Source organism: Petaurus breviceps, unplaced genomic scaffold, assembly GCF_028583685.1.
Source record: "Petaurus breviceps papuanus isolate PSGF00001 unplaced genomic scaffold, PetGlider_PUasm1.0 187, whole genome shotgun sequence".
NCBI lineage: Eukaryota > Metazoa > Chordata > Mammalia > Diprotodontia > Petauridae > Petaurus > Petaurus breviceps.
In genome coordinates, this window is record NW_027185799.1 from 7,930,079 (window position 1) to 7,942,073 (window position 11,995).

At 41.6% G+C, this 11,995-nt stretch overlaps 1 pseudogene; it reads left to right on the top strand.

The window, feature by feature from the left end:
* Positions 1-10,092: 10,092 nt before the first annotated feature.
* Positions 10,093-11,548, top strand: LOC138163099 (FGFR1 oncogene partner 2 homolog; annotated as a pseudogene).
* Positions 11,549-11,995: the final 447 nt, after the last annotated feature.

The window sequence follows — 11,995 nt, forward strand, 5'->3', positions numbered from 1 at the left end:
CTCTATATGTTTGAGAAATGAGAAGCTTGTCAGAGAAGCTTCAAAATTTTTTTCATAATTACTGTTGCTGTCTCCCTCCATTGTATTCCCCCACTACTGTTTATTCTAATCTCTTTCCTTTTCCCCTGTCCCTCCTCAAAAATATTTTGCTTCTGACTTCCCCCTCTCCCAATCTGCCCTCCCTTCTTTCACTACCACCCTTCTCTTATCCCCTACCCATTCTACTTTCCTGCATGCTAAGATAGATTCTATACCAAATTGAGTGTGCACTTTATTCCCTTTTTGAGAAAATTCTAATTAAATTTTTAAATTATAATTTAAAAAAATTCTAAAATACTATTTTAAAAGTCTATTAATTAATAAGGTTCACTCACTCATCCTTACCTCCTTCTTCTTACCCTCCAATGTAAAAGTCATTTCTTGCCTTTTTTATGTGGGACAATTTACCACATTCTACTTCTCCCTTTCCCTTCCTCCCAGTATATTCTTCTCTCACTCCTTAATTTTGTTTTGTTTTGTTTTTTAGATATCATCCCTTCATATTCAACTCACACCTGTGTCTTCTGTCTAGATATATTCCTTCTAACTGCCCTAATAATGAGAAAGGTCTCATGGGTTACAACTATCATCTTCCCATGTAGGAATGTAAACAGTTTAATCTTATTAAGTCCTTTATGATTTCCCTTTCATGTTTACCTTTTTATGCTTCTCTTGAGTCTTACATTCGAAAGTCAAATTTTCTATTCATCTCTGGTCTTTTCATCAAGAATGCTTAAAAGTCCTCTATTTCATTGAATTTCCAAGTTTTCCCCTGAAAGATTAAACTCAATTTTGCTAGGTAGGTGGTTCTTGGTTGTATCCTAGCTCTTTTGTCCTCCAGAATATTATATTCCAAGCTTGAAACTAAAAATCTTGCAAAGATGAATGCTAAAAATTGTCTTGACATGTAATTGGGGAAAAAATACTAGGAAAAAATAAAATACTATTTTAAAAGTCTATCCTATGCAATTATGGTAAATTCTTTCCAGTACATAAAAGACTTCTCTCCTTATCTGTGACACTCAAGTGTGAGTATTTAAAAATAAATGTTTGATATGGGGAGGGTACAAGGAACTAGAATGGTTTTCAGGGGTGGGGAACCTGCTGTTCAAGGCCACATGTGGCCCTCTAAGTCCTCAAGTGTGGCCTTTGACTTCACAGTGAAGTTTGGATTCAGTCAAAGGGCCACACTTGAGGAGTTAGAGGGCCACATGTGGCTCCCCACCCCTGGTTTAAGTGCTTAATGAATGCCTATTGATTGGTTGGTTGATTGGTTCTCCTACTCTGAGCCTTTACTAAGTTGTCTCAATTCTGATAGCAATTTTTAAAAGCATTTATTAAATATAGCACTATGTCATAATATATAGAGAGGTGGTCTGGGAACCATGAAGACCTGGGCTGAAGTTCTACCTGTGACTCACACTGACTATGTAACTATGGGAACATCACCTAACCTCTCAGTGCCCTGAGCAACTCTCTAAGACCTAAAGTTGCAGAGAAGGTGCCAACCTGCACTGATGGAGGAAGTTCCCTCACTTGGAAGTTTCCATACCAATGAAAGCACAGTTCCTGTCTTTATCCTTCTGTCCAAGGCATCATCTTAGGGATACAAAGACAAAATGGAAACTAGCTCCTGCCCTTAATGTGTTCATATTCTGCTGGAAAAATGCAACATATAAAAAGCTAATTTATGTACATGATCATTTGAGGAGGGAGAAAGTATTAACAATCCAAGAGATCAGGAAGGTTTTCTTGAGCAGGTGACACAAGACCTGTACCTGAGAAACATGGGCAAGGAGGAAGGAAGGGTGAGGGATAGCCTGGGCATATATTGGAGATGGAATACTGAGCTCTGGCAATAGCAAGTAAGCCAAATCAGTTCAAATATAGATGTGGGTGGGTTTGCCACTGCTGTGTGGTATAGGGATCCTCTAGGCTGTGGGAACCCCACATCAACCCTAGGATAAAGTCATTCTGATCTATTCTGGTCCTACAGATGCCCCTCACCCACAGCCTTAGGGCCAACCAGAAACTATGACAATTGACAGGACCAATTCCAAATGGGTCTACAGTCATCCTACAGGGTTTAGCCTGAAGTTGGTCCTATGACTCAGAGAATTCCCAGTAGAGCTGGGATACCTAGCCAGCTTTGCTTAGTCTCATCCTCTCCACTTTCTCCATACTGTTTCTCTACCATTCAACAGATTGGAACCATTCAGGGGATCTCCAGAGCTCACTTGGCCCCATAGGTCCATTGGATTATGAGGCTATATGGGGCTTCCCACTTCCATTGACCTACATTGGTCTCTGGGGCCCACCATCAATTTATACCTCCAGCATAGCTTTTAACTGGGGCCTGGGGAAGAAGGAAAAAGAAACTGGTCTTCTCAGGTCTGGTTTGGGCTCTAAGAGTAGGGACCAGCACATACAAAAGACCAGGATATTCCAGGTAAGGGGTGAGAGTGGGAGTATTAAAATGGACACATTATATAAGTCATTGACCTCTCATAGAAAGAGTTCTGGATTACAAGTCATGAGAATTGGTATTGAAGACCATACTCTGCTGTGTCCTAGATTCATTCACCCCTTAGTTTCCCCATCTGTAAAATGGAGATAATAATATTACTAGACCAATAGGAGGAAAGCATTTTATAAACCTTAAAGCACTCTAAAAGCATTAGGATATGTGCAAATCTCATGTCTGCTGCTCATTTCTCATAACATATTCAAGCACTGGGATTTTCAAATTTTCTAATCATATCAATCTGAACTCAGATAATATAGTCATGCTTATGAGACATGAGTTATTAAAACTACCAAAACTGGGAATTATTATCGTCATTCTTGTTGTTGTCAATAGGGTGGGTCAACCAAAGGATAGACTTCAGCATGGATTTAGGAGCCTGTTCAAGAGAAACCTGGCTTGTTCGCATGGAAACAGATCCCTAAGAGCTGATGACAGATGGCTCAGCTTCCTGGAACCACAATCGATAGGCTATAAACAGGCCTTGGGATAGTCTGCCCCTGCAAGACCAAAGAAACACAGGAGCGATTTCGTGGGTGTCCCAGAATTTCCTGTCTGATCTATGGTGGATCAGATGCCATCCTTGGCACAAAGGCTCCTACACACTCATACTTGACCCAATTATTAACCTGAGTAATTGCTTAATAGCAGTGCAGCATGGGGGAGGAGAGAGAAGGGAATGGAGGAGGGAGGTGGAGAGAGATGGCCTTGAGCAATTGAAGAGGCCCAGAGGGAACTTCATTGCTCCCAGACAGGATTTGCTCTCCTACTCCCCTCTTGCTGAGCTTCATGAATAGTACACAACCTCTTTCCCTGGCGATGATTATGGATCATAGAATGTTAGAGCTGGAAGCAACCTTAGGAATCACATTACCCACCCTCTCATTTTTGTGCATGAGGAAACTGGGACCCAGAAAGGGGTGAAGTGACTTACCAGCAGATCATAGATTTAGATCTAGAAAGGGCTTGAGCAGTCATCTAGTCAAGCCCCTTCATTTTACAGATGAGGAAACAGGCCCAGTGAGGTTAAGTGACCTTCCCAAAGTCACATAGACTTATTCAAGGTCAGACAGTTAGTGGTTGGCAGACTGAGGGTTTGAATACAGGTCCTCTGACTCCAAATCCAGTGCTCTTTGCATTATAACATCATCTATAATGATAGAAGAGAGAAATTCAGGAAATTTCTGAACCCAAATATTTGAACAATGACAACAAGAATCACTGGGACTGGGACTTGATGGAGGGGAGGGAGGAAATAACTCTTTAGATCATTTTATTGCCACTCCCATTTCCTCAAAGGGGGATGCAAAGAGTAAGGGGCTTCCCTACTCACTTTCCCTTCCTCTTTCCCTTCCCTGGGTGGTGCTTTATCTTCCCTCCTCTTCACAATGTCTTATATTTTCTAAACCCCAAAGTAATGTACCAAGTTGGGAGAAAGGTCAGTTCATGGTTTGTAGGCTGATGGGAACCGATTTCATTTCCCTTCTCTCCTCACTAGCTCTGGTCCTGAGGCAAGAAATTCTGGTAAGCCAATAAGTGTCCGACTGGTATTTTAATGGCAGTCATGTGTTTAGTTCGGGCTTTGCCCAGAGACAAATCACCTGTGAGCAAGCTTGGCTGACCACAGGGAACAGTCCGTTTTTGTAATCTTGTCTCTCCATAGTCAAGATTGCTAGATAGGCTTAGCTGGGGTAAAGAAAAAAGAACCTGGTTTAGTTAGCCTGCATATCTATTTTGTTAGGAGAACTTCAGATGGAATGTCAGCTGTAGAAGCACCATGCAGGGCAGTCAGCAAAAACATAGAGTATGCAGAAGGGAGTATTATGAGATAAAATTGGAAAGGCAGGTTAGTGCCAGATTGTGGAAGGCTTTAAATGCCAGACCTCAGACTATATTTTCCCCCAGAGGTCATAAGGAGCCGCCAAAGTTTTTTAAGAAGGAAAATAACAGAGCCATACCTATGTTTTAGGAATGTTGATTTGTCAGGCACATAAAGGAATGGATTAGATAAGAAAGAGACTAAAAGTAGGGATTAGGAGGCAATCACAAACTAGAGTAGTGGTCATGTGAAGAGAAGACAGGATGAATGTGAAAGATTTTACAAAAGTAGATTTAATGATGTTTGGCAAATGATTGAATATAGAAATCAAGGGAAGGGCAATAGTCTGGGATGAATCTAAGGTTGTGACTCTGGGGGACTAGAAGGAAATTGAAATAGGGAAGTTTCCTAGGTGGAGGGATGATTTCAGAAGAAGAGATTGAGTTCTATTTTGGAAGGGCCTCTAATGGTAAGGGAATTTAAAGATATTCCCTGCCCCTTAATGGGCCTCAAGTGGAACCCAACAGAAGGGACTTTATTGGGGGGAGGCTTGTTTTTCAGGAAGGCCCACACCTTTTGTTACTTTGTAATTAGGCAGTGGGTTATGAAGGCTGTGATGTACTTTGACCCTGAAGAATGGTACATATACTCTGAGGTGAAGTTTTGCTTTGGGCCTCACTTATGGGAAGAGTTGTATGATTTGGCCAGATAAAACTCTGGGTAGCCATTGAGCCCCCTGGCTTTGAAAACCCAGATGTTGGTGCTTCTCTTTCTGGTAACTAATGATGTATGTATGTAATGATCAAGCAGCTAGAAGCCCTGTCTCTTGGTCTGTTGAATTGCGCTATTTTCTCTGTATTTTTTTTGTCTGCTTATAATTTCTGTTTGTATTTTCTCTGAAGTTCAGGGTACTGACTTTTCCCCCTGAACTAAGGTATATGATATGTATGTTTGATTAAAGTAAGACTGTTAAGCCTTTTTGAGTTGCTTTCCTTTAGACAAGCAGATCAAAGAACCTGTGCTAGCAGCCATCCTGGGTATGCTAGGGTGCTTACTGTTACAAGGAACTTAGAGAATATTTTACAGATTAGGAAACTGAGACTTCTAGCGATTAAGTGACAAGTGACTTGTCCAAGATTATACAGATAAAAATTAACAAAGAGGACATCTGAACCTAGATTCTTTGGCTCCAAACTCAGTAGCCTTTCTCATGTACCATGTAGCATCTCCATGTTGAATTTGAGATAACACTAAGAAATCCAGGTGGAGAAGTTTAACTGATATTTGATAGTGAAATTAGGGGTAAATGGATTTAGAAGTAATTTACAGAGAAATAAATATTGATCCCATGAGGACTGATGGCATTATGGAGAGAGGATATAGAGAGAAAAGAGAAAAGGGTGTAGGGCAAAGCTTTGAAATATCTTTTGTTGTTGTTCAGCCATTTTTTCAGTCATGTCTAACTCTTTGTGACCCAGTTTAGGGTTTTCTTGGCAAAGATACTTCAGTGGTTTGTCATTTCCCTCTCTTGCTTATTTGACAGATGAGGAAACTGATGCAGAGTTAAGTGCAACTCTCTGTCCATAGTTGTTCATTCAATAAATATTTATTAGGTGCCTAACTTCTCTGGTGTTCCATCTCAGTAGTTGAAGGGAATAGAAATTATATATATATATATATATATATGTATATATACATATGTCTATATATGAGGGCATATGGGTGTATGAATACATGTGTGAATGTGTGTATATATGCTTACAGGTATACATAGATAGAGGGCACAGGACCAATTTAACAGGAAGGGATGATACTTAAAAGGTGAAATTAAGAGGTGAGAGAGGAATATAATGAGAGGAGATGGGGAGAGACTGAATGGGGTAAACCATCAGCAAAGTAACAGGACTGAACTGGGTATTCTCTAGGGTCTCCCTCCAGTTCTACATCCTGTGACATTATCCTACTGGGTGCAAAAATGCTTTTCTAAAAGAAAACAACTCAAAAATGGAAATGGTATTTCCATTGTTGTGGCCCAGGGCCACACAGCTAGGAAGTGTCTGAGGCCAGATTTGAACTTGGGAAGATAAGGCTTCCTGCCTCTTAAAGTATCTTAGGTGCCATCAATATAGGGATAGGGACCAGAAGAAAGGAAATAATTGTTCCATTGTTCTTTGGTCAGTCTGAACTACATCTGAAATATAATTTTCTAGTACACACCTTTTAGGAAGATATTGATAAACTGGAAAATTCCCAAAGGAGGTTGACTGAGATGATGAAGGAGCTCAGGATAATGCCAAATATGGATCAAGTGAAGGACCTAGAGATGTTTCACTAGGGGAAGAGCAGACAGGGTGGGAGCAGACATGATATCTGTCTTTAAGTATTTGAAGAGTTGTCATACAGAATAAGGATTCAATTTGTTCAGACTTAATTGGCTCTTGTAAGTGCATAGTTGGCTTTTTTAAAAGTTGTCTCCCTCATGCACATGTGAGCTACCTTAAGGCCGGAGTCTCTTTTTACCTTTCTTTTCATCCCCAGCCTCAGCACAGTGTCTCAAACATACTAAGCCCTCAATAACTGTCGATTGCGATGCTGTTATTTCTGCTGTCATCATTGGAAATGATGTTACAGGAGATGCATTACCATCTACCCTGCCACATCACTGGAGAAGGAAATTACAAACCACACCGGTTATCTTTGCCAAGAAAACCCCAGATGGGGTCACGAAGGACGTGACTGAACAACCACAAAACTGCCATTGTATCCTAAGGATATCTCCTGTATCTGCTGCCTCCCCCAACAGAATGTAAGCTCTTTGAGAGAAGGATCTGTCTCCACTTTTCTATTTCTCCATAGCTGAGCACAATACTTGGCAAATAGTAATCATTTAGCAAATTATTTTCATTAATTAATTTGTTTGTTCATTCATTCATTGTGCTTAGCACCAGAAGATAGACTAGGAGCAGTGAGTGGAAGTTTCAGAGATGCCAATTTATTTTGCTAGAAGGAAAAAAAAAACATCCTAACAATTAGAGCTATCCAAAGTAGCATATAGGAGGTAGTACTTTTCCCCTTACTAGAGGTCTTCAAGAAAAGCTTGGCTTCCAGAAAAGGCACACTGAACAGTATCTGTAGAGGGGATTCTTTTTTAGGTCTGGTCCAAATTAAGATCACAGTATCAGATATCTAGAACTGGGATGGACCTTCAAGGTCGCCTAGTCCAAGCCGCCCAACTTTAAAGATAAACACTGACACCCAGAGCAGTGAAGCGTTTGCCCAACATGACACCTCGATGGCCTCTGAAGTCCCTTTTGGCTCTGAGATTCTGTGATTCTGACATTTCAAATCCAGTCATTTTTCTAAATATAATATTCCACTTTTTTTTTATTTTCTATTTTTAAGCAATCAGGGTTAAGTAACTTGCTCAAGGTTACACAGCCAGTTATTTCTGGGTGTGGTGCTGAGTGTCTGAGCCTGGGATTAGATCTCCAGGTCGTCCCAACACTGGAGCTGGTACTCTTACTCGCTGAGCCACCTGGCCGCCCCTAATATTCCACTTTCTATAGCAAATACTCATAATAATCCTGTTCTTGTTGTTTAGTTGTTTCAGTGACATCTGAATCCTCATGACCCCATTTGGGGTCTTCTTGGCAAAGACCCTGGACTAGGTTGCCATTTCCTTCTCCAGCTCATTTTAAAGATGAGAAACTAAGGCAAACAGGTTGCCCAAAGTCACACAGCTAGTAAGTTTCTGAAGCCAGATTTGAACTCAGAAAGATGAGTCTTCCTGCCTCCAGGCCTGGTACTCTATCCATTGTCACCTAGCTGTGTTGCACCCCCTACATATATCTACAGTCAATAGATTTGCCTTCCTGAGCCCAAGGCATTTTTTGACTTATACATAATATTAGCCTGGTGGTAACAGATCTTTCAGGATCCACATTCCAAGGGTCAGTTTCTCACTTGCCTTCTTCTGAGCAGCAGGGGGCAGCAATAACGGAAATACTGTGTTTTGCACCCAGTAGGATAATGTCACAGGATGTAGATAGAACTGGAGGGAGACCCTAGAGAATATACAGTTCAGTCCTGTTACTTTGCTGATGAATGACCAGAGAGGTTAGGCACCTAATAAATATTTGCTGAATGAACAGTTATGGGCAAAGAATTGCATATTAAGGGAATTGTAGGGTGGTAGATTTAGGGTTTTAAGGGACCTCAGAGGTCATTTAGTCCAACCCCCTTATTTTACAGAGAAGGAAACTGAGACCCAGAGAGGTTTTGTGACTTGCCCAATAGGATCATAACTATAGAGGTAAAAAGGACTTCAGAGGCAATCTAGTCCAAAACCTCCTTTCATAGATGAAGAAACAGAAGCCCAGGGAAGTTATGTGATTTGCCCAAAGTCACACAGGTAGTAAGTGTCCAAGGCAGGATTTGAACTCAGGTTATCTGACTCCAGAACCAGTGTTTTTTCACTGCCACCATTCTGCTTCCCTGTTATTATTCTCCATGTTGCTATAAAGCAGGAGAATAGAAAATGGCCTCCTTAAGATGCCACCAACCTGGCCACCATGTGAGTCTTGGACTTGCCCCAAGAGTGCACCTGGACAGGTGAATCTGGCCCTGGAACTTGCAGTTGTCTCAGCTAGGTCATGTGAACTAGAAACAACCAAAGCTCAGAAGATGTGGCGTTGTTCCTCATCCCTTACCTTCCTTCTCAGTCTGTGGGAGTGCGTGTGTATGCTTAAACCTTATCATTATCTGATCTCCCACGGTCATCACCAGGAAATCTTCCTCCAGCCCACTCAGTGCTTCTCATCACCAGGTGACAGCTGTCCTCTGAGACAGTTCACCTTCCACTACTAATAAAACAACCGAAAGTCTCTAAAATGTTCTCTTCAGGCCGCCCACATAATTCATAACAAATCAATTCTTCATATCTATGCTGTTTGCCTGGCATAGTTACCACTCCTCCAGATTTCTCCAGTATCTTGTCAGGCCTGCTCTTAAACATCAGAGGAGTCATTGTTAGGCCTAGTGGGATCTTTCTATCTGAGCTTCTGACTGTCATTTCCCTTGCACTCAGTAAATAATACTTGGAACTCTGATTTGAGTATTGTCAGGCTCTTCTCTATGGGGAAATCGTGTGTTGGAAGGTTCTGTTAAGAAACTATACCTAATGCTCCCCTAAGACAAGTTGGATGCATCAACTCCATTTTGGCATGTGTCAAGGTATGGTGGAAAGAACACTAGTCTTGGAATCAGGAAAGACCTCTGTTCAAATTCTGACTCTGGTATTAGGTAGCTGTGTGATCCTGAGAAAGTCACTTATGCTCTGAATCTCAGTTTCCTCTGAGATGGGAATGATAAAACCTGCAGGATTAATCTTCCAGGCTTGTCCTGAAGATCAACTGAGTTAAGGTATGTAAAACTTTATGCAAATGTGAACTGTTATTTTCATCAAAGGCCTGGAGGCACATCCAAAGAATAAGAAATACAAACAGGTTCATTTCCCACCATCTGGAGGGCCTGAATCAGAAGAGGCAAGAGACTGAGGAAGACGGAGCAGAGAAATGTAGGAGGCCTCACATGAAAACAGTGTGCACAGTCTTTGGTCTCTCTAGAGTTAAAGTGGTCTGCTCCCCTGGCGGGAGGCTGTGTGTGCAGCCCGCCCCCAGCTCAGTGATGCGGGATGGATCCGGCCGCCTCCCGGTGGTGCGGGCTCTGCAGTCATCTGCAGAAGAGACAATGCCCAGCCCCGTGGCCCTTAAGGAGGAGTGGAGCCCTGCCTCCTGGGCCAGCCGGCCGCCACCAGAACCCGCCCACAGCCCGATGGGGAGGTGGAAAAGGCCGTGAGGTGCGGGAGCGGGCTGCAAAGGCGGGCTGCGGGCGGCGGGGGCGGCTGCGGACGGAGGGGCAGCGGGAGAGAGACGAGAAAATGAGCTGCACCATTGAAAAAGCTCTTGAAGATGCTGAAGCGTTTGTTGAATGATTAAGAGACCATGACAAGAGAAATTTTATGAAGGTAATCAATGTGGGAAGGCTTTCAGAAGAAGCTCCGGTCTTGCTTTACATGAGAGAATCCACACTAGAGAGAAACCTTATGAATATACTTGATGTGGAAAGACACTCTCACAGAGCTCCAATCTTGCTTGACATGAGACAATCCACAATGGAGATAAACGTTATGAATGTGATCCGTGCAGAAAGGCTTTCACATGGAAGCCCAGCCTTGCTCTACATCAGAAAATCCCACAGGGGACAGAACTTATAAATGCAACCAATGTGGAAAAACTTTTAGACACAGGTCCGTTCTTAATCTGTCAGCGAATCGGCACTGGGGAGAAGCTTCATGAATGTAATCGAGGTGGAAAAGCTTTTGCATAGAGATCATGACAATGGGTCAGAGACTGATGGAGCTAACCAAAGCTCTCCACAAGCCAGGGGAAGCAGTGAAACAGTATCGAGAAGAAATTTAAAAACTTAATGAGGTTGCAAGACACTGACCGGCCAGGATCTACAGCAGTTACGGGAATTCAGCAAGAAAACAGAGAAAGCAGGGAATGCCAGCAAGAAAGTAAAGAATTACGCTTTATCTGTTGAAGAATAGTCTGCTTTAGAACTCATAATGATGAGGAGGAAGTACGGAGAGCAGATGTTTGGGTTGCCAATGGCCAGCAAAAAAGGATGACCCGGGTATTATAATGAAGTTAAAGGAGCAGCATTCCAAGGAATTAGGAGTACATGTGGACCAGATTACCAAAATGGCAGTAGTAATGAAGAAAGCTATTAAAATTGATGAGCATCAGGGTTGCAAGGAGCAAGAACGAATTTTCGAGCTTGAAGAGTCAAACAAAGACGAGAGAAATCTTTCCAATAACTCAAGAGCCATTCCTGAGCCTGAGAAAGACCATGCATCAGAGAGAGAGTACATCTTTCTCAGCACTGGTAACCAGCAGTCATTTGAGCCCAAGGAAGAGCTAAGAACCCGGAAAGTCACTGAGCTTCTGTTGCACAGCTCCTAATAAGGAACCAGGGTTAAATAAATTGCTAATGAATTGAGCACCAGAAAAATCAGTCAAATTAACTCTTCATTTCATTCCTTTTTTTTTTATTATTATTATGTATAGTACACTAGCAAATGACATTTTATTTTATTTTGCTTTTTTGGAGGAGCAGTTGGGATTAAGTGATTTGCCCAAGTGTTAAAGAGTCTGAGGCAGGTTTTGAACCCAGGTCCTCCTGACTCCAGGGCGAGTGCTCTATTCACTGCAGCTACCTAGCCACCCCAACAAATGACATTTTTAAAAATATATTAGCAGAAGATCAATATTTGGTTGTCATTGACTTTATTCCTATTAAAATTTTTAGTGGGAAAGAGGAAACTTTAATAACATTGTTATTAAGTAAACAAATATAAGTTCTCATATATAGAAAATACTGATCATACTAGGCCCCTACTATATTATTATCCTTAACTTTTTTAATCCAAATAATATATATATATATATATAAAACTCTACATAGAATTTCTGCAGTTATATCATTTTAAAAAATTTACACTTCTTGGCTTGGACTTATAAAAAGGAAATGTGTCCATTCCTAACCTTGAT